This window comes from Agelaius phoeniceus, chromosome Z (assembly GCF_051311805.1).
Source record: "Agelaius phoeniceus isolate bAgePho1 chromosome Z, bAgePho1.hap1, whole genome shotgun sequence".
NCBI lineage: Eukaryota > Metazoa > Chordata > Aves > Passeriformes > Icteridae > Agelaius > Agelaius phoeniceus.
Genome location: NC_135303.1, coordinates 71,902,348 through 71,926,308, shown reverse-complemented (window position 1 = coordinate 71,926,308; position 23,961 = coordinate 71,902,348). Strand labels below are relative to the sequence as shown.

Below are 23,961 nucleotides of genomic sequence, written 5' to 3'. Positions count from 1 at the left end.
TAAAAGACAAGAAGCACTCTTTACCACATGGAGACAAGTATCCAGTTCATTAGCTTGAGACAAGGCACTTTTGGTGGCAGCGACAACCCAGGCAGCAAAGAGACCAAACCACACCTGCCATAGGGTTTGATACCCCAGGTGATGGGGGCAGGGAAAGAGGACCGTGGCCAATGGGATAACACTGGGGAGGGGCGAGGGGAGGGACCACCTGTGGGACAGACCACCAGGGCATACAGAAACCAGGGCGTTATGTGAGGGAGAAACCGTGTGAGGGGGAATATACCATCCATGTGACCCAATAACATTTTTTTCAACACCCGGTGCAAACAACTAAATAACTATTTAGTGCAATACAACACTACTTGACAGGGTTCTGGGTCCATCTGGCTCTTAACTACAAAGGAAATTCAAGATTCCTGTGTCTGTAGTGTCTCAGAGAGCAACCTGTCAATCTCTTGCTCTTTTTTCAAGTTCCTTCACCTGGCGAAACAGCTATTCCCAGGCCTCAGCTGGGCCCAAAAGGGCAGGACCCTTTTTCTCTCTTGATCCACCCTAATAGCGTTGAATCTCCCCTGGTTCTGCCTAGCTGCAAGCAGGAAGTGCAAAGCCCTTTTTAATATTTCAGTGAAATAGAATCAACTCAGGAACTTTATAGAAGCGCTGGTATTAATTCAGGAGTCTTCATACCAGGAGGTATGAAATGTGCCTGTCCCTCCTGACTGTCAGTCCATGAAAGAGTTAGATCTTCAAAAAAAGAAAAGAAATCACAACAAAGCTCTGTTCAAGATAGCTCAGCTTCCAAAGACTTAATTTTCTGAGACAAGAGAGCAATATGTTGACATGTTTTAAACCTTATCAGTTTAGTTACCATTTTCACTAATTAGTAAAATAAATTTTATGCTCCAAGTTGTGCATTAGTCAATCAATATCAAATAAGGCTGCCAGAGAAATTATTTCAGCTCTTGGACACATCAGTTACACCTTTTCAAACTGCAACAATTTGAATTCAATTTTTTTTATTGAAAGTTTCTTCAAAACTGAAATTTCTGAGAGCCTTGTTTTTCTGATATTCACCAGAATAGTAGAAGATCCATTGTGCTGCTATTTCATCTCTCTTCAGACACAGACCATAAAGGACAACTGAATAAAGAAAGAAACACTGATCACAGGGAGATGGTTGGGAAGATACACTGGGGAATAAGCCAGCTTTTTAAGTATATTAGACTTTAAATAGGAGTACAGGATGTACCAGTTTTTTGGTTCATTGATCAAGAAGTAATTACATCTGTCTTGACCCAAAGGATATTTATGTATTTTTCCAATGAAATTAACATTTAAAAGAATTATTTTCCCCAGACAAAGCACTTACTTTTATAATGAGGCTATTGACATATTTGTGGTTTACTTGAACTTGTAACAAGTGCACATTGGTGTTTCTGTCCTGTTGGAGAAGGTTGGGGATGCTCTGTCCCTGGCTCCGTCCCTGGCTCTGGCCCTGTCACTTTTCCCTGTGGCAGGTACACACATTTCTCCCCATGCTTTCATTCAATCAACAGAGTGCATTTTCATTTGCATTTCCAGGTGAATTTGGTGTTTTCATCAGTTTAAGATTATTGCTTTTTAAGGGTAGGAAGGTTTTTACTCTAAGCATTGTGCTAATGATCTAAGAGTTGAACTGGGCAAGGGGGCTTCACCCAGGAGGGACAACTTTATGTTCAAGAACACAGAGAAGAAATAAATGGACACTGAACATCAGAAAAAGATATTTAATTGATACTATGTCAGGCCCTGGGTTACAACACATTTTGCATAGTATAGGGAATAGTTAGGCATTAGCATAAAAATGGAATATAGTATGTAGATGTTTGACATTTCACATCTCTATGATGCTAGGAAACCCTTTGCTGAAATAGTTTAATAAGCCAGAACTAATATCTCACTTTCCCATGAAAGTGGAAGAACATCTTCCTGCTAATATTGTCTGGAAGAGAAATGGTTCCCCTGAATAAATCACAGGACATAGCACAAGTGGAAACTATAGCCACAATGCTGTTAAATTGTGAAATGCAAAATAGTTTTTTTGGGATTGGATTGTTTGTTTGTTTTTTGTTTGCTGTGTGTCAAAGATATTTGAGGTACTTCTCAAAGTAACTTGCCTGTACACTTTGTAACACATGCCGGAATTTCTTCTCTCCTCCACCCCTCTTATTTCACCCTAAATTCAAACCTGTTGAGCACAATCTGTACAAGATATCATATTGTGATATTGTACTGTAATATTATAGTACTACATTGAAACTTCTATTGTGTAGTTAAAATATGTGTGTTCAAAAGATACTTAAATTAATTTATGGTAGAAAAATGTGGTAGATTCGCAAATTGTCTTGTGATTCACGTTGTCATCATTGTTATAACATTTATAGGTTTTTTTAGAAAAATATCTTTCACAATGGTATAACAGCATAAAGTCAGGCTGCTCACAGCATCACTTGTTTGTTTATTACTTCAAGGAATGTTTTAAAATCTTATATTGTTTTACTCAAACATTAGTTTCTTCAATCCTCTTGGGAACCAATGCCATAAAAACCAACAGTGCAAACAACATGCATGACAGAAAATGAGAGCATCTCTGTGATTATAAACTGACCTAACAGCTGCTCTGACTTACAGCTTTTCATTACCTGTCTTTATAACAATTTGTATTTTATTATTAACTTCTAAATTTTTAAGAAACCTGAACAAGTAATACAGTGTTTTCCAAGATATATTGAACATCTACAAACACTGCCTATTAAGTCTGAACTAATTGTTGTCTGCTGTCTTTGCCTGAGGTCTTACCCTATTAATTCCAATAGTTATAAGCTTTAGGGGTTTCCTTTGTCCAGGCACCTTTTTACTTGATTCTTACTTAATAAACTGTCTAAGGTCATGTGCTATTACCAGTCCCTTTCTAAGAAAGCATCTTTTTCTCTTCTGGCTTTTGCCTGGCATAGCAGTTTAATCACAAGTAGTATTAAAGTAGTTTCAAGGTTTAGCTGCTTTGACAGACCTGTCTACATCTACAAATGACTATCAGATTTTGAAAGACATAGTTCATGCACATCTTCCCTTAAATATCACTGCCATCTGCACTTTTACCGTCCAGGTACAAGAAATTGTAATATTTTTTCTCTTCTTCCTTATAAATGTCACTGCCTTTTTTGATGAAGTTGTCCTTGCTCACTGCTGGTGTGGCATCAGAGCTGGGCATGCTGCCCTGATCCCAGTTGCAGTCCTGCCCTGCTCTGGGTAAGGCCAATGATTCCCACACAGCCCAGCCAGGAGGAATGAGCTTCTGGAATGCAGCTACTGCTATCAACCACCAAACTCCAGGCTGCCATCATGGCCCAGCCTTCAAGCCATGCTGTGTATTTAAGAGATAAGGGCTTAGTAGTTCAATGCATTCCCCTAGTTTTAGTCTTTCTGCTTGAAGGATTTGCAGTAAAGCCACCACTTACTGCCAATATTGATTGACTGTTTTGATACTGATACTCACTTAAGATCTGCTGCTGCATAAACATAAACTGTCACAAAGAACCAAGGAGTGTCAGTCACCATCAGCCTGGGCTAGCTGGTAAAGAGTAAACTAAATGAAGAAAATTGTGTATCCTGACTATTCAGTCTGTGTGCTACCCAGGTCTTCAAATAGCATTTCAATATCCTGGATATGTAAAATAAAGTATTTCACTTGGGTGTTCAGCTGGGCAAGCTGATTTGTGCCAGTTAATTTAGGCACTTGTTTAAAAAATCTCATGCAACTTCTAGATAGAAATTGAGGAGGTGGAAAGGGGGAAGCCAATCAAAGCCACAAGACTGGCATCTCTGTCATGCCATTCCATTGCCCTTGTGTCAGAGATCTGTTCTTCTTGCAGTCATCTCAAGTTGAACGTCCTGAGAAGGCAATGAAACAAGACAAGCACCAGCCTTGACTTTCTCCATTTAACAGGAGGTTTTACTGGTGCAGATCAGAGGTGAATTCACAGTGTCTTTCCAGGCTAGCTGCCTGTCATAGATGACTTCATAGTTTCACCACTATCATTGTTCAGCTTCTGAAAGAAAAAAAATATTTGCAGTTATGTTGCTGGATGAGGTTTCCAAAAGTATTCAGTCATGAATCCATTCAGTCACGACTCACATCCCACTGGCTTTTAACTATCTGTAGTGAGAAAAGAAAGCTAAGAGTCCATTGAGGTTCTTTAAATTCCCAAACAAAATAAACCTGATTGACCAAGCAGGCTGTACTGGGAAACTTATCACCACTTTTAAAGAGATTTCTTCCATCTCCCAGCAGAATTTGAAGGGACACTGATTTTAACTACATTTGGCAAGCTCGCATTTTTAGCAGAGTACCTTCCTTAACATGAATAGCCATGTTTACAAAGAAAAGCTGTTTCCACTATAGCTACCAGACCTCGAGACATCTCCTCTTAGTCAAAATAGGGCCCACTGAAGAAATCAAGTGGATGAAACACTCAGATAAAGCTCTTTTAATACACTTTACAGTGGATGGATCACACTATTTTGTATGTTAGTCATAATATTTCCCTCCACACCAAATAAGCATAATCTTAAGAAGTCAATAAACAGCAGCATTTTCACATACATCAGTTGCTGTACAAAAATGAAACCAGAATATATATTGAATTAAGTTAGCTGAGTTTCAAAACATTCCACTCTAAATCTTAGTCAGATGCTTTGCTGTGTGTCTTAAATTCCTTACTAGTTCATTCTTCTGCAGTTCTTGTGTGTTTAGATTATCATTTGAAGGGATTTAGAACCCATCCCTAATAACATACCTGTATGTTTTATCCCGCTATCTTCAGTATTAACAGCCAGGTACACACCAAAGGTTTGCATTTGGCAGGAGCAACTGTGCAACCAAATGAGTTTTTTAGAAATTTACAATAATACTAGGCAATGGTAATAAATCTACTGTTACATATATGGTTTATAAGAAACTTAGAAGTAGAAACTACTATACAAAAGAGCATTTTCATAAATTTAACAGGAACTGGAAACCCAGCTTACACAGAAGTTTTGAAAGTAACTGATGCGGCCCCACATTCACATAGCTGTTGTCTGTTGAAGCCTTTCCCTCAGCAAAAAGAAAAATAAAATTGCTAGCTCTGTTGTCTTTAGACAGCATTTCATATTATTACTATATTATAGTTTGGAATTAATAGGACTCTTAAATCCCTAGGTAAAATACAGAGTAATTGTGCTTTCATGACCTTCCCTGGCAATGCCAATTATCCAAGCACACAAATTCTACATGGGAAGATCATAAGTTCAGACCCCTGCTGTGCTTATGAAAATGAGTATTTCCTCATTGTATGCTGCACAGAGGAAACATATGTGTTTTGTACTAGCATCAACAGAAAATCTCTTGCTGCACACAGAGACCTTCAGGAATGGTTAATTTAAGATGCTGTTCTTGAGCTGCATTAAATTTGAGCTTAGCTGTGTCTTCTTCAAAGTACTGCACATCTCACTGACTCCTCCTTTGTCACCTACACAATTTCTTTCTGATTCTCTCTTTGCACATTTTGACCCTTATGGTCTTTGGCTGTAGCATAAGAGAACCTTCCTGGCTCCCCTGAAATTTTATCTTATCAGCCTCTTTCTGAACAGAGGATTTTTCTTTCTTTCAAACCAGTTTAGATTAAATAGAGCTTGTTTTCACTTGCCAGTTCAAGTTCTCTGCTTCTCTAATTGTTGACTACACTAAGCACGACCAGGCAGGAGGCTCTGTCTAATTTAAGATGTTTTGATTTATGTTGTAAGCAGTAGACAAAAGAGCCTAACATTTTTGAAGAAATTACCCAAGGCATCTTCTTGTATCTTCTTCCTATGATGCTGCACAGAATTAGAAAAAACTCTGCAAGAGGAGAAGTAGCTCCTTTTGATGACACAGAAAGAATGTTGCTCTTCACTGGCACATATGTGAGTATAAAGATGAAAAATCTTCAGCCTAATTTCTAATAACACATACAGATGAGGGGAAAAACTCACAGAACTGTTATAGTTGGCACACTGAACTGGACGATACAAAGAGGGAATATTACAACACATTACGTATGTGCCATGTGGCTGCCTTGAGAGTAATGCTGGGTTCTACCGTTTTGACTCCTGAGCTGCAGTTACCACTGCAGCTTCTGAACCTCACAGCTGTAGATGTTTGAATTCAGCACAGAGGAGGGCTGTCATGTCAGGGTTGTGCGATGTTTGACAGACTGCACAATTCATGTCAGGATTTTCTTTTTCTGTACAGTAGTTGCTAACAAGAACATAACAACCTCCTACTGGTTTTCTGCATGTTTAGTCTCAGAACAGCAGGAAGACATTGATGAGTGATGAGTAGAAGCTCCTTTTCTATCACTCTGAAACTCCACCACTGTACCTGGACTTTAAATTATAGGACAGCATTCTCCCTGGCTCATACCCCACGCTTGATGGACCTGCATATGGGTACAATGTAAATGGGAGAAGCTGGACAGGAGACAGAAATACACATTTCCCATGCTATGAGCTCATTAGCAATGTTAAAAATGTCTGACATGATTGTACCTTGATTTTCAGCACCACCACCCCCAAAGTTGTCAGTCACTGAAAAATGAGGGGATGGGCATTTTTACCTACCTAGGGAGCCTCAGTAGTGGAAAGTCTGTGCAATTCTGGTGCCTATGCAGGAACCATGAGGCTGCTTCAGGATACAGTGGCAAAGCATCTCTTTAGAAAAGACAGAAGATTTCTGTCATTAGGAATGGGGCATTCAGTGACAATCAAGAGATTGTGTATAGCCACTTTTGGAAAGAAAAAAACGCACATAGAATGTTGGACAATGTAAATCCAGGCAGTTGCAATAGCTTGGGTTTGGATTAAGGCCATTTCATTTAGGGTTTGGGGTGTGGGTTTATGGGGTTTTGCCACCCAAAGCAACTTACTTCTGATATTCAAATTGAAGAGAATCATTATTTGCCCCATGCTCTGAATTAATCAAATTGAAGGAAAGCAAAATTGTTAATTTTTGTCCTTTTTTCCCCACTAGAGAACAAAACATAAGCTACAGCTGTTCTGTTTTCAATTTTAATATAATTTTAAGTGTAATTTGCCAATAACAATTATAGGCTGACTAAACAAGAGCAGTGTCTGAATATTACCTGTAAAGTCTAAAAGTCTCTTTAGGAATACTCAACAATCTTTTCATTTATGCATCAAAATTTTGCCAGAGTTTTATGAAATAAGATGACAATATGGAGTTTGGAACCTTTGAATTTCTTTGGTGACTGCAATTAGTGCTAATAACAGATTAGTACCTCTGAAGGCTGCTCTGAAGTTCCTTAAAATCCCTAGGAATCTGGAGTTCTATAGGTCTTGGCAGTGGTGTTAGCTGCTCACACTGGTGCACGACAAGATTGCAGAGTCAGAGGAGTGGACCAAGAGACACCCTCAAACAAAACCTCTCATCTGTAGGGCTGAGGTTAAGAGGATTTCTTTCCATGGCCAGACCAGAACTAAGCAGGAAAATGTGGTACCATTTTATGACACGGGTATTTTTCAGCTTTCTCTACAAGAAAAAAAGAGCGAAAGGATTTTGCTTTACTAGTGAAACTTTAATGGTTTCCAGCGGTTAGTTGAAAAATATGCAAGCAGATGTGCATCTCCTTTGTGTTACAGTGGCACTTGGAAATCTGGGGTTTAAGCATTGAAACCTAAAGGGAGATTATCAAAAGTTCCTATTCTGGAAAAGAAAGATAAATGAAATCTCTGCATCTAATCATTTTTCTTCATCAGTCTTGCCTGTGACTGAGATGACATTTTGAGTATGACAGAAATACATTCTGCTCTTGTTACAAAACTCTCTACTATAATAGACTTTGATATAAATCTCTGTTATCATGCTTTCTTGTGCCATTAGAACTCATGACACCCTTGTTATGACAACATAATTTACAATATTCCAAATTAAACTGCAGATAGTGCTGTAAAGGGATGTTCACTCTTGTTTTCAAGTACATTATGCATACATTATGATTCTGGGTTTTAGATATTTAACTTCAAAAACCAAGTTTCCATTTTAAATTATTGAACATTACTTAATTTTTCAAGTCAGATTCTTTTACATAGTTCCAAGGGTCTACAGTATGATTTATACAACTCTTGAGAGTGAGTGGCATGAACAGCCTTATCCATGTCAGAATTTATCAAGTTCAGCCATTTGGATCTGGATTGCACCATATTTACATGTGTCCTAGATACAAGTAACTTAATCTGCAGCACAGTATCTGCTTCCAGGATAATATGGAGGTGTCAGGGCTCCATTTCCTTTGAATTACCATTTGAAAATCAAGCTCTTGCACTATCTCCCATTTATATGCTTCTCATTTAGGTACAAACCCTAAAGTCTTATTAGCCCTCTTTTGCAACTTCTTTATACTTAGCTCAAATGAAATCAAAATGTAAAAAAAGATAAATCTGTACAAGATCCAGGAGAAGGAAGAGAAAACCAATATACTTTTGTCTATTTTGAAAACATTACCCTAAAAATTTTGTTGGAGTGACAAATCCTTTTTTTTATAAATGCAACCTTTTAAGAATTTAAGGATTTATTATGAGTAGGAAAGAAAACTGGTACCCCCAAACCATTGTGCCTGAAGAGAGAAACAATAGTTTTAAAAATCAGGGGGGAAATCTGCTTTCATTACTCCTAACTTATCTTCTTGGGGAAAAAATGGGGAAATGGGGAAATGTTTCTGCTACTTCTTCATTTTCTCCTCCCTTTCTGTAACTGGACACTGAAAAAAATGTGAGGAGAAAGGAGCAGAATTTCACATGAAAACAAAACTTAGTTCTTTAAGTTGAACATCTTGTGGAACATCACCTCATGCTACAGAGTTCAGAGAGTTCAGCATGGGGAGGCTGCAGCACTGGTGTGTGAAACAAGTTAGGGAAGAAGCACAGTCACCCTGCATCATTTCTTAGCCCTTTGGGAGCCCAAAGAAATAAAAATAAGAATGAAAAGGGAAATAAACCACTGGCCACCTCGTTGGACATTGCCATATTGATTTTCCTTTGCATATAAGTGCAAATTAATTTTGTATGTTGAATGCTATCACATTCCTCTTTGATTTTCCCCTCTGTTTTAGAGATAGAGGAACATCTCTGGATTGATTTAGAACTTTTTTTCCTTTTTTGCAATGGTTTTATGAGCAGCTTTTTAAACACAGATGTGACAGATGAGGCATGGTCACCCTTCAGAGGTGCCTCTGCTATCTAACTCAGTTCACCTCAACCAGGGGCTCCGTTCAGACTCCACAGGGAAGGAGGCCACCCTTGTTTTTCCTTCTTGGAGAACCAAGCCAGCTTCTAACAGAGCAGCCCTATTTGTCTTCTGTTTCATCTTTCTCACCTGGCTATGACTTTCAATTAGCGGATTAATGTCATTGTTCAGAACTTCACCCAGGACCCTAGCAAGCTCATGAATTCCTTCTGAATTGGAGAAGGGTATAAAAATCTTTTAATCAAAATATGGAGAGGGAGAATGCAGGGCTGGTCAGGGCAGATTAAGGGCAGCACCCATTCCAGTTGGTCCCATCAATTTGCAGGCATGCTGTGACCTCTATTCATCTCAGCCAGTCCTGTGTGGCTGTGCTGTGCAAGGCAATACAATATGGAAGTGAATAACACCTTCTACCTGACCTCATCACTTTGCTCAGGTTGAGGTGGTCTTAAACCTCCTTCAGTTTTGGAGGGAATTAATGGAGGGCAAACCTGCAAAGTCCTGTCTTCAGTGCCTTTCTTCAGTGTTCAGCTGCAGAAGAGAGGCTTTGGGACAAAATGGTGGCTCCAGCTGGCTGTAGTCTGGCAGGCACTATGGCTGGCCAGCACAACCCATGCTTACCTTCATTGCTGAAGTCCCCTGTGAAAACACAAGGTAGGCAGTGAGTACTGCAGAAGAAATGGCATAATTGGCATCACTAAACTAGTTTAAAATATGCTGCAAATGTTTGTTGAAATATCCAAAGGGAGATTTATGCTCACCATCCATTCCAAAGTATGTATAACAATTCATTCAATGTCATACACTGGAAACTAGCACTTCTTTTTCCAAGCAAATTGGTCTGCATTCACTCAAAATATGTGCACTGCATACAATCACACAGTATCTCATAAACAACTCATTCCAGTGTGAGTCCTGTATGTTGAAAATTATGTATTAAACTTAATTCACTGGGTTTAGTGATACAGAAGACAGAGAAATTTGTTGAGGTTTCTGGCTGATTTTTCAGGTTAGTGGGAATGAGTCTGCAAAGACACATATGCATATGTCATACATATGTATATACAATCATCAGAGGTCTTGAAATGTTTATGAAAAGACACAAAAGCTTGATGGTTCACTTCCAAATCTGCATAATTTTCTTTTTTATTTAAAGGTCATGTTCTAGATCATTTCCAATCATAATCAGTCAACATAAGCCCCAGATAAGGACTGTCTGACAGCTGGATATTAGAAGAAAGCTCTTCTTCATGCATGTTTTAAAATCTTTACCATTAATCTTGCCAAGAAATCTCAGTTAAATGATTGTGGAATATTTCAGCAAAGCTATCCAGTGATCAGCAATGTGATTTATTTTTTGACAAGCACAACTTTGTCATTTTTATCTGATGGTCATCACATCTTCACACAAAAAATAGCTCTCTTTTTTCTTTTCTCCCCTCTTTTCTCCCCAGCTTAACTACAGTGCAGATTTGTATTCTTGACACTCTCCTCCCTGTTTGATGAGTTTTAGGAAAGTCCAACTGTCATTTTGTCCCCAGAAGCAAAGCAAACACTGCCTTAAACTGATAACAACACAATTTAGCTGCCCCATAAACAGTCATTTTAACTCCATGATATGTGGCTGCTCCATCAACATTCAAGCAATGGAAATGACATCATTATCAGGCGACTCTAGATGATGAAAAATGGCCTACATTAGGGAACACTGTGAACACAAAAATTCTTCAGCTATCAGTCATCGCCATTGTAATGTACTTACCTCTGTCTGTGGATTTAGACCTATGATGAGGCTGAACTTGCAAGAGAAAAAACCACACTTTGCAGAGTATGTTTGTATAATTAAACTGAAATATCTCTGCAGTTCTGAGGGCGATAGTTGTGCAGAGGCCAACAAAAGCCTGAAGGCTAAGATATTTCAGCCACACCATACCATAAATGTAAGGATCCTCAAGGAGTATGGTCTTACAGACATTCTGTAGCTGTTAGAAATAGAAATCTAGGGTGATTCTTTCTCAGGATTAAATTTACTATTTTGTATCCAAATTATCCTGCAGGTTTTTTGCCTACTATAAGGACACCATTACTTTGCAGAGGTCCTGCAGAAACATATTCTCTGTAGTCACTCCAAAGGTAACACCACAGCCTTGCCTGGTATGAGCCTCTCAAAACCTGACCTGTAAAAGGAGAGGGCTCCCAAAGGCAGGGGCAGTGGAGGTGCCTGTGAGAGTCATACTGAGAGGGCACAGCAGGCCCCAACCTCTCAAAGAGTTACCATGCAGTGGGGAGAAGAGTTAAGCAAGGAACAGGATTTCAAACTGAAGAGCTGACTCATCAGGAGATGCTGCAACTGTTTTGGGGAGAGAGGGTTGACTTCTGAGTAGCAGGAGCTGAGAGATGACAGAAGGTAACACTCTGAGATTCACAAACGTGTCTAAAGCTGCTGTGGTGCTGCCCATACTGAGAGCTTGTAGCTTGTAGGTGGGACAGAGGAAAAGAAACAGTGAGAAGCAAAGAGAAGATTGTTCTCAGAGCACCTTCCTGCCCAATGCAGGGAGCCCTGGAAAGACAGCCTTTTCCCAGGAGTTTTAATGTTAGTATCCCCATGTTGGTAAGGATGCACTGAGACCTTGAGAAACTCTGGGTAACTCATGCTTCTTGGGCATTACAGAAATATTTTAATTCCTGAGTTGTTTAGGGCACACCAGAGTACAGGACCATGGTATCTGGTAGACCACTAATGGAATATCAAGAGTTTCCTTCACCCTGTCTCTCACTGAGAGGCTTCATTTTACATCCATCTGTCCTGTTTCAGCTCTCCTTGCTCTATTAATTGCATGGGAATGGGATTAAGTCTCTAAATGTACCTTTCTATGACATATAGTGTCCTACACAGACCAAGGATATTTGAACACTCTTGTCCTGTAAGTGTAACCTCCTGTAATGGGAGGTTTTGTTAACTCTTTTCTCCTTTTCTCTGCCTTTTACATCACAACAAACCAAGTGAAGCTTGCAGCTCCGTAGTGCCTAGAAGTTGTAAGTAAAAGTTGAGCAGTCTTCCTCAACTGCTCTGTGGCTATCTGTGAAGGCACATAGTGAAAACTGGATAAAGGAATTCCAGTCTTCTGGAAGCCAAAACTAGAGGAACTCCAGACACAGTTTTTCAAACTGGAAGGTTCTTGAGCCAAGTGATCACCTTCTTTCAAAATGAAAAGGTAAGAGAGGCACCTTTTCCTTTTCACAAGGATTAAGTGAAATATTTTGTCAACATTCTGTGCTGTATAAATATGAAGACACTACTGGCTTTCTTAGCAACTTGTTTAGGTGCCAGAATAAAAGATATTCACCCTTAGAAATGTGTTAGCGACATCTTCTTTAAAAAAATGAAATTATGAAAGTTTCAGACCAAGTTTCTTTCAGGTGTTTTCTTATAGAAACAACACAGAAATTACAAAATGTTTCTCCCTCCTGAGTTCCTAATGGCTTGAATGGGACTGCTCTATGCTTATGAAGCCCAAGAAAAACATCATTTCTTTGCCACATTTTCCTATGCTTTATGTTCTTGGAGGCTCTCTACCAAAGCAGGAAATTACAAGAGAATTGCAATAGTCATTTGGGTTTTGCTTTGTTTAGTCTTTTCAAGAACATTTCGAGAATGGTTTTTATCCCTGTGTTTATTACAAAGAGCTTGAGAATGTGATTCATAGAGGCTCAGAAGCTAGCACCTGAATAAAAGGAAATATATATTTACAGCACTGTAATTTCAAAGACAGTGCTACATGTGGTGAAATGGGACAAGAAGAGGTTGATACACAATTTTTGCATGCAGGAGCTCTAGCTGGGATATTGCTTTAGAGTCCAGGGCAAGGACAAGTATATCCTGAGATCTTTGCCAGGTCCAGGGCTTGGGCTCCCAAAGCTGAAAGGGACCACAGGTGACCAAAGTACTTCCAAAGAAACCATTTTGTATTTCTTTCTCCATACTACATTTTTTAGTGCCATAAACAAGCAGAAAATCCTGTTCTGTGCTGAGAAAAGCAAAGACTTGTTTCTGCAGTCTTTACACACTGAGCTTTAAAACTGACTTTCCCTGCTTTTCATTACCACTGCCCTCAGCCATGTTGTAGTCTCAGCACTGCAGAGTGAAGACACCTCAGCCTCAGCCTCTGGTGCTCAGCCATATGTCTGGCCAGGGGTAACTCAGAGCTCCTAGGTATTACTGAGTGTTCCTTGTTTCTACCTTTTGGCTGCAAAGGAGATGTCAAGGAAAGACAGACTTGCTTCTCTCCTTAAAACTCTGAGCTCCTAGTTGTGACACTACTTGGGAGAAAGATTAAAGGGGTGGCTCATAGCAAGGCCAGGAAAGCTTTTTCCAGGGACGTGGATCAATCTCAGCCCCAGGGCAGAAGTACAACGTCTTTAGGGAAGGAGGTGAGAAATTCTCTGATAGTTATGGTTTTCAGCAAAGATGAGTAAGTGAAAGAAATCTAGACTCTAACAAACACCAGAGTCCAGGAGCAAGGAGAAACAGAGCAGTGAGTGTAAACAAGAACTGTCTGTTTAGTGAAAATAATGAGACAATAGCAGATGGTCAGAAAAGGATTCACTGGAGCTGGTAGAGAGGGAGGGAAGCCTCTTGGGCTGCATGGTGGCTGCAATAGTTTTATTGATTTATTCCATGCTTTGATATTATCTTTGGAAATCTATCTCAAGGAAAATTTTTATTGGGTAAACATCTTTAAAAATATTACTTCCTGAAGGGTAGAACTCTTTCTGACAGTGCCTTTGATATGCCTGATCTTGTCCTTCTCCTAGAGGAAGGTGACTCAGTCCCTGACCTACCAGAGATGGGTTTGGGCAGTGGGGTACACCTGGAATAATAACTCCCAGGCTGCAGCTCACTGCTCATTTCTCAGTCTGATGTTAAAGAGAATTTTAATTTTCATCAAGGAACATCTTGCTGGTTCACCAGCTCAACATGACATCACATCATGATGGGGGAGCCACTGGTTACTTCAGTAGCATCTCTTAACCCACACAGTGGGGATCGCTGCTCCAGGCTACTCACTGCCCTCCACGTCTTTCTCAGAGCCCCAGTCATCTCATATGCCCCACACTTCTGAGGACAAATGTGTGTGTTAGAGCTGTCTGGTTATTAACAGGAGAAAAGGCTCCCCTGTCACCCTCCGTGCCCCCCCCTGCCCCCCCATCACATCCAGTGCAGTTCATCTGAAGTTTTTCTACATTGCCCTCTTTTAATTTTTCTCCTCTGATGCTAAAGTTCCTGCCTATCTAAAAGAAAGGACCACAGGCTCTAAATGCTTTGCAGATGACCCAAATTCTCCACTTTTAAGGGCAGTGCAAAATGGCAGGATGAATCCACACATATCCAGAAGTTTGGGCCCAAACACTTCTAAAGCTGATATTGCCCTATACTCTAAGAATTCATATCACTAATGTGTTGGCAGTCAAACTCTCTTGCAACTCATTCATCAGAAGGAGAAGGGTTTGATTTGTGTCTTGGAGCTATAATCTATATGGTATTAACTAGAATGAAAGATGAAATACATTTAGGTATGCAGACAGTTAACCAGAGTTTAAGTAGATTAAATAATTTAAATAGAGTTAAACGCTGGGCTTTAATAGGTTTTGGCAAGAAGATTATTGAAGAGAGGATATTAATACGTACTGGTACATAACACTCATGAAGCTGGTGGAAATTCTGTGAACAGAAATATGAAAACCATTGACCAGACCACTGGCCACAATGGGATTATAGTAGAATCCACTAAGTAAAGAAGGACCACAACTCTGTATTAAAAAGACCACAGCTTCCTTCTCTGATTTATTCTCAGACTGTCAATTCCTAATAGCAATGATAATTCCTGTCCACAAGAATAATACCAGCTAATAGATTCTGTGGCTGGTCTCTTCTGAAAGACAGTTAGAATGACCATATCATGAATTTTCCACGTTGTACCAATATTCAGAGGGACCAAGAATCCCTTAACTGTTCAAGCTATATCATGTGTAAGTAAGAGAAATTAAAACAAAGTGTAGATTTCTTCATCTACAGGCAGACAGCAAAGATTCAAACCACAAAACTCTTTGCACAATATCTAAAGGAGTCACAGAAGTCCAAAATAACACAGAAACAATATTAAAGCTTTTTTAAGTTACTTTAAAAGAAAAAAAATCCAAAAAACCCAAATTCATTGTAGGGAACAATCTCGAGGAAATTATTCCAGGAAAAATTTGTTCACTAACATACAGCGTTGTATGTCACATGGGCTAATTATAGGAATGAAAGCAACATAGGAATTAAATGGTCTTTTCAAGCCTGTAAGGAGTATGAACAAAGAATATAATTACACATCGAGCCCGTTGATTAACCAATTACTAGTTAAAGCAGATTTAGACTTTAAATTAATTTAGCTCTGAATTCTGGGGATTTTTGGGCTAAGATAAACAGTGTTTGAAGATTAATTATCCTTGTCTAAGATGAAGAAACTCATTTCAGTTTTGTTAGCATGTCGAAAGACTGGCTGCTACATGGGAGAGGGTAGACTGCAAATCTCAGCAGTATTGAATTGACTGATTAAAGTGTATTCTGAGACTCCTAATCACTCTAATCCTCACAGAGAGTGGCAATATTACACATGACATTGTGACAGCCCAAATTAATATTTAAATGAAAAACAGACCAACATTTAGCTAGATGAGAAAATGCACTGTCTCCAAAGGACTGAGGGAAGTCCAGCCAGACCAGCCAAGGACTTACAAACTCAATTGTGAGGAAGCTACAGCACAGCTTTTCATGCACCTTTGCCCAAAGAGAAAGTAAAGGTGTAGTTGTGACACCTGCCATTCATTCCACCACACCACAGCATCCTGACTAACTGTGTGGAAGGGCTAATAACAACATTTTACTTTTCTGTAAGTAAAAAGTTTTCTTTTCAGCTATATCCCCAGGGAAGCGTTTCATGAAGGAAAGATGTCACAATTCAATTATTGTCCTGGTGTGTGGATAGATTTTCTCAGCAACTTGCCTAGTGAGGTGCTCAGCTGCCTAACATCCCCTGCGACATAGAGGAGTGCAAACACTGTGGCACTGTTAAGTGTCCTGGGCCAGCACAGCCTGCTGCTGCACCAGAGCTTCCTGTCCCACATTAGGCTCTCCATTAATTGTCCCCAGTCTGCCCCCATCATGGGTCATCCTTTGTCTTCTTACTGGGAGTGTGTTGGAAGAGAAGCACACCAACTTGCTTGCTATTTCCACAGAAAGAAGTAAAACAGCCTAAAACTTAATATAAATGCTATTTTTAAGATTAGGTTGGTAAATACAGTCAACAAAGGATACCCTTTGGAAGACGAAAGAGCAAAAACCATCACTTTGTTGCTGCCTGCTGAGCACCTCCTCCTCAGTAAAACAGAGCATTGTTTTCACTAAACTACAATGCAGCCCAGGAAGACCTTTCATTATGGCCTCATTCCTTAGGCAGCATATTTCCACTGAAGTCAGTATAAGGCATTTTAATTTGCAGGAACAAGCAGAAGGTACAAACTATATTTTTGGAATACAAAAGCCCGCAAGGTCTGGACCTCTTTGTGGTAGGTGCTGGAACAGCATGTGGATAGACAGCCCATACTGCAGAGAACATGGCAAAATAGATGCAAAGTTGCAGAAAATGATGAAATAAATGAAGGACTGAAGATTGCCTGCAGAACAAGGTAAGTCCAGTGAGGTTTCCAGAGTCACAAGAGGCAAACTACATCTAGGAAAAGCTAGGACTGCAGGGAGCAGGGTAAAAAATAAGGCATCAGCCATTACCATTGAACAGTACCCCCTCATATCTCTCCGTTCTCGGGTCAGGTGAGCCCAACATGTTTGTTCCTTACTCAGGCTAGCAAGTTTTTATGTGGCATCAAAGAGTGAGTTGCAAGCCCCAGGCAGGATCGCTAAAGGTGAAATATCTGCTCTCAAAAACACTGTGCTTCCCCTCTCCATTTTCTGAATTAATTGGGTTGTGAGAATAATTACAACTACTTCTGCTTATAAAGAACTCGCTGTGGAGGGTCCAGACCTTCTCCCTAAGTAAACAGTGTGATATAAGTATGTTCAGTTTCTTCCTCTCAAAACACTTTCCTTGCAGCATCTGGTGCTTCAACTAAATCCCAGCAACCATGGGATCCTGTCCTGTGAACCCACATTGCATGCTGGTAAATTTAGAGCCATGGGTTTAATATCATTAGGTTGTTTTATTGGTTTTTATAATATTACTACTTCAGCCTGACTAAGAGTCTAGTCTTGGAATAAACTTCATTTTGCTAGGTGCTAGGCAAAGACATGGCTACAAGATTCCTAGCATATTGCACTGGTGCCCCTAATTCCCAGATAGGGGAAAATATGCCTGTTTATCCCCCATGTCCAGACCCCAGAGGTAGCTGTATTTTGGTGATGCAGATGTGGCACACATACAAGATATGCTAAAGACTTCAGGTGAAATATAAATTAAGCAGCAGCATGGCAGAGAAAAGATTTGTGTTTGGAGACCATCTTCAAAAACAGATTTCTCGACAACTGCTCCTGCATGCAGCCTCCAGTGTGATGTCTGACAGATTCTTAGCACAGAAACTCTAGGGGCAGCACACATCTCTTACAGCAGACATCACTTACAATCATTCTTTTCAAAGAAAACCTGTTCCTACAAACCCAAACACTTGAATCCTTACAATTGACCTAAACAAGTATCCTAGTGCAAGTAATTTTCAGAAGTAGAGGAGACAGCTTTTTTTCTCTCCATCCTCTCCTCTTTTAGTCATCCTCTCACATTCCCTCCAGTGCTCTTCTGCTTCCACACTGCTCAGCCAAAGGGAAAATTCATGTCCTGTTTTTCAAGAAACTGATCTGCAAGCTGCAGAACCCACAAGCCCTCGTCTCCCATCTGGCAGCAAAGCATCAGCTGTGCTTTCTTCCTTGATTTTAGCTCTTTTTCAAAATATCCTCCTCTGCTTTCAGTCCATGCCAGTGCCCCATCTCCAGCTGGACTGGTAGAAACCCACTCTGTGGCTGGGTCTGGGGGAGTGATGTATGGCCAGTAGTGGTACATCAACTTCTCACAGCAAGGACAAGGAAAAGGGGAAACAAGGACAGGAGCAGCATCAGCTGGATCAGAGGAATGGTGGGGAGGGAGAGAGCTTTGAGGGTGGGATATGCTGGGCCATGCTCCCCACCTTTGCTGATTTTACTGCAGCTGGAGCTGTGAGTTTACTGCAGCTGGAGCTGTGAGAAAGCTAGGTCCAGTTGTAGCTCCAGCAGATCCCCACTGAGACAGGGTAAACAGGGCTTGCAGCTTGGGCAGCTTTGCACAGACAAGGTGAAATTCCCTGTGCTGATTGTCTGCAGATTTTCCACGTATATATATATCCAGTTGCATATTGATTTTAAAAAAGTACTTGCCATCCACTTTTAGAAACAGCTGCATTGTTCTGGATTAAATTTAAAGAAAACATCAGCTTTAGGCTGATGCACTTGACAAAAAGCACATAGGAACAGACCCTTATAATGGGAAATATTATGCAGGCCTTTTAAAGGAGGTGCCACCAGTTTTGTCTGAGGTTATGAATTCCACACTTCAGCCTTGGCATCTCATGTGAGCTTCACAGGACTGGCAGTACCATGCCTGATGGGAAATGGGCAGGGAGTGGATGTTTCGATGGGGTGGCAGGGCACCTGGTCACCAAGCACTGCTTTTGGATGGGGAGGTCTGGCCACCCCTGTCCTGGTGGCACCACCCAAGGGCTGGCTGCTACAGCCACCCACCCCTTACAGCCAGAGACCTTCCCAGCACACAGGAGCACTGAGACACACAGATTTCCCTCAGCTGAAGACATCCAGAGTATTTACTTGATTATTGACATGCTGCTGAGAGTCATCATATCCTCAGAGGCTCCAGTCTGTGCCAGGAACTCAGAAACATGTGTTTCTCCTTGGTGTTTTACACCAGGGTTGACACATCTTCTGCTTCACCTGCAGCTGCCTGTGCTGCAGAATGCTGCAGCTTGGGTACATTCAATTCCTCCAAGCACCCAAAATGCGAAATGACAACATTGCTTGTAAGATCATTGCTGCAGGACTGGGAACAGGTTTTGCTTTGTGAAATTAAAGAGGCACCCAAATGCATCTTGAGCTGTTTCTGTCACTGAATGCTGCCTGCCCAGCACAGGGTGTCTCAGGAGGCTGTGCTGTGCTCAGTGCTGGTGCTGCTGCTCTCGGCATAATCTGTAGCTGCAGCTGTGATTTATTTTTTTCTACAGAGCTGGGGGTAGGTGAGTCACACTGTAAAACAGTGGAGGATTGAGAGGCCAGGCCCATGCTCAACTATGCCCAGGTATTCCCAGGAGGTCTCCACTGCTTTCAGGTAGCTCCACCAGCAGCCAGAAGCCACCATTCCAGTGGCCTGCAAGAGTGAATAGGTGACTGTTCAGCAGGCAGCCCTCGGCAGGGGCTCTTGAGTGAATCCCTCTTGCCTCAGCAGCAGGAAACTGCAAGCCACAGGAACAGTGATAGCAACAGAGAGACACACTGCAGCATGCTGAATTTACAGAGACTCTGCAGGCAAGGGCACAGAACTCCTCTCTGTGGCAGTCTCTGAGGGGCTTTGCTCTCTGGAAAAGGCAGGTGTGTGGGTTGCAGCAAGTTGTGTTCAGGCAGTGTACAGGAGCCAAACAGGCTCCCTGAAGTTCAAAAGTAGGAAGGATCTCCTGTCAAAGCGAAACCCCAAGATCACCCCCTTGCCACAGTACACATCATGCCATGTATGTGAAGAGGCAGGGAACAGCCTGCTCTTGAACCCCAGCTCTCATTCACCTTTCTAAGAGGATACCTATGCCATCCATTATTTCACAGCTGCTTTGCTCTGAAGGCCACCTCAAGATTTAAGAGGTCCTGAGGGAGGAAACCCAAGCACAGTATGGGATGGTCTAAAGTGGAACCTCCAGTGTTCCCAGCAGCAGGGACAAAATCTGTTTGAGTCTCCTGGTGCAGCAAAGTCAACTGCATGCTTGGGCACAACTAACAAAAGAGAGTAGAAATTTCAGTTGCACAATCATTACACTGGAAGCAACTGGAAGCAACCCTTAAGGTGCCTTCAGAATTATAGTAGAGGGTGTTCTGAGTTCCTTGGGGGCAAAGATGATAGGAATTACTTTCCGTCCTCTCTCAGTTGTGTAGAGTCCATGCATTTCACAACTGCTACCTCAGCCAAGAGGATGAGACCTGTCAAGACATTTAGGAACTATTTTCCTACTAAGTTCAATGCCATACTGGGTATACAAACAAGGAAGGTCTTGACACATAGATTCCATTTTGGGAATCTACCCTTTTATATATAAAAGATTATATATATATATATATATATATATATATATAAAGGGAATACACCCTTTTATAGCTTTGGAACGTTTTTATTCCAATATTACTCCATTTCTTTTGGCCTTACATCTCTGGAGAGATTATAAATAAACACACAGAAGAAGAAAACAATTCTGGATATACGTAGCCAGAGGTGCAGTTCTCCCCCACAGCCACACAAGTACCCCTGAGGTAGTCAGCTGCAACAATATAGAATGAAATCCAGTGCTGGATTATTTTAGCACGACATGTAGTAGCCAATGATGATTAAATTACCAACAGTTTTCAAAAATCCATCCACACATGCTTGACATTAAATGCTTGCATTAGTGAAGACTACAGCCTCTCTATTCAGAGTGCAAAGCAATATTTGTAATTCCTTCTAAATGTATTGCCTTTAATGTCAATAAGACCTATTGTTTTCATACTGTGGGATAGCGTCAGAAGCAGGGAAGTGCTCTCTCTGCCCTTGAGAATTGGAAATATCTCACTCAAATGCTTTTTAACTCAGCTCCTTGCTCAGCTAGGGAGAGGCTGTTCTGGTCATGGGTTTGGCAATTTCTCATCCAGTGGGACATTTCCAAGTGGACCAGTTCTTTTTAATAAGTAGATCTCACTGTACCTTTAAAGAAGGATTATATGCTTACAGGTCTTACTACCCCTCAAGAGGAGTTAAGATATTCAATAATTGGCAGCCTCTGAGAGGTAAAAATGAGAAGTTTTAAAGGAATATTAAGTGTTCAGGTAGAAAAGCAGGATGGCCAGACGGAGGCCCCCGTTCTCCTCCAGACAGTCATGCCAGAAGACCAAGGCCAAACAGCACATCTCTGCACCATTGGCACAGAAACTCTGCAGGTAGCTCCAAGCAGGCCCTGGAACCAGAGGCACCAGGAGTACTGCTGTGTTGCCCTTCCTGAGTTAACCTACCCAGGGCTGGGTCATTCACTGAACTAGTGCTTTACTGCACCCAGGATTTATTATTTTCCATCATCTCCTAGCCCGACAGAGATTATCCTCCATCAAGGGTCACAAGAGGAGGCAACCCTCCCCATTGTACTGCACCAATGCCACTAAAAGTTCCCAAGGATCTTTCATGAGCCCAAGGCACTTCTCCATCAGGTGAGATGCTTCACTTAGTACTCAATTTTCACAATGTGGCTGGGTACTGGCTGCCAATGTCTTAGATCCTGCAGTGCCTCCTTAGCCAGTATAATCTTGGTTGCTGAGCTCAAGTTAGCTGGAACAAGGTCAGTAGGCATTTAAGTACACGTAAATGCAAGCTGGAAATGCCAAAATGGGTTAAAAATGCTCCAGTCCGTACACAAAAATTAGTCTGCAAGGCACTTTGATTACTTGCTTCTGGAAGTAGGAGATCTCCCATGCCAGAAAGAGGGTTAAATTATTTGCCCCAACAGTCCCATACAGCAGAGGTGAGGTCAGGTTTAGAGAGCTGGGTCCCCATCTTGCCAGTCCACCAGCAGGCCAGCAGGCCATATTAACACTATAATTATACATTTCTCATCTGCCTCTAGAGCTTTTTGTTAGAGCTAGATAATTAAGCACTCCTTCTGGCTACGTTCTTTTAATGAAATGGTGCATGTAACACAGCTTGGTATTTATTAATGCTAATGAGTTTTCAAAACAATCTGAGACAGCAACTCACCTTTCACTTGTGTGATTGCAGTACATGTCCAGCATCATTCCCAGTTTAATGATGCCATGTGTCACGGGTCAGTCTCCTTAAGAAGGCAGTCTGTAACATAAAATACAGCAGTCTCCATCTGCACTCAGGCTGTTCTGAATGAAAAGCAGGTCCAGGCTTGAACTAACAGGAGCACATGCCAGCTTTCCTCTCCCTTTGAGGTGCTGATGGTGGTTTATAAATTTTTAGAACAAGGTCAGAAGTTTATTTGCCTGCTGAATCTCAGTTAGCGACCTCACATCTCATAGGCAAGTAAACATAAGCCTTCCAAATCTGACACTCCTGATGTTTCTTAACACAGAGAAGCAAAAATGTAAACCTCAAATTTACAAGAGCCAGCAGAGGTTACATATTAATAGCTCAGTTGCTTGAGATGAGATGGTTTGATAAGCACGGATCAGCTCTCTGTCACAGAGACCATGGTAGTCAAAGCCATGCTGACAGCTGCCTGCCGTGGTAGAGGACTGATGAGCATGAACTACCTCAAGGTTCATTTCTTAAAGATTATGGTTTCCAGTGCAAACACTCTTGAAGTGACTCTGATGGTCAGGATACATCCTTGGAAATATCTCTATGTGTAGATGCATGGGGCTGCAATACAGTTCTCTTTTCCTGGAAGACAGGTTCTGGGCCAGTGTCTCCTGTTCCGTCTGTGATAGGATTCTGAAAAGTCCCTGGTCTCTGGTCCCATCCCAGGAACTGGATGCACAGCCCTGATCAGGACTACTTCTGGAGAAATTGAGGTATTTTGGAGGCATGGAGGTCCAGCTCCAGTGACACGACAATAGCAAGATGAAGGCACAGTAAGGGTGTACATTGCCACATTACAACTGCAGGGGCCACGCAGGTAGCCAAGCCCACATCCTCTCCCACATGAGCTTCTGTCATTCCTTCCAGTGCCAGGAACTATGGGGTCTTTCTCCTAGCTGCAGACTCAGACTCCTGGCTCATCCTGCCTCCAAAGAACTGAGCCAGCCAGTCGCAGCAGCTCCTGGGTGCAGAGCCATGGCCCCAAAGGCAGCTGCCTGCCTGGGAATAATAATGGTCTCCTTGTTGCAAACAGTGGGTGGGTCAAACAGGACAGTGAGACTCTCCAGGACATCCCACCAGTTTGTGAGGGGCTGGGTCAGGGCAGGTGTACAACCCCAGCAGACTTGCTCAGGGATGCTCTGCTTGGAAAGCCCTGCAGCAGCTTCCAGCACTTTGGTCTCACTGGCGCAGGCACCACAGGATCATGTTTATTAACAAAAGACAGGAAAACTAACTGTGACTGTTTATAAATTGCATGGGTCCAAAAACGGCTCACCCAGAGGAGCAATGCCACCGAGGACTGAGGAGTTGCTCTGGCTGAAACCAAAGCTGAGCTTTGCAGAAATACTGCTTAACTTTTATGTGAGACATTACTGAGTCTAATAAATCCCTGCATAACACCTTCATTAAGTGGGATTTACTGTAATATGCTATATACTCTTTATGCCTCACCTGCATAAACAGCCATGTTAATGCTATAAATTACTGTGCTCATGT

At 41.4% G+C, this 23,961-nt stretch overlaps 1 long non-coding RNA gene across 1 annotated transcript in view; it reads right to left on the bottom strand.

Annotated features, from left to right (window-relative positions):
• Positions 1 to 1,752: 1,752 nt before the first annotated feature.
• LOC143692180 (uncharacterized) overlaps positions 1,753 to 23,961 on the bottom strand; it is a 102,626-nt gene continuing 80,417 nt past the window's right edge. The window contains exons 6-11 of the long non-coding RNA XR_013180034.1: positions 22,396 to 22,485; positions 9,811 to 9,958; positions 7,356 to 7,606; positions 6,679 to 6,768; positions 4,836 to 4,909; positions 1,753 to 4,088 (exon numbers count right to left, since the gene is read on the bottom strand). This is a non-coding gene — a long non-coding RNA (uncharacterized LOC143692180). The remainder of the gene's footprint in view (positions 4,089 to 4,835; positions 4,910 to 6,678; positions 6,769 to 7,355; positions 7,607 to 9,810; positions 9,959 to 22,395; positions 22,486 to 23,961) is intronic.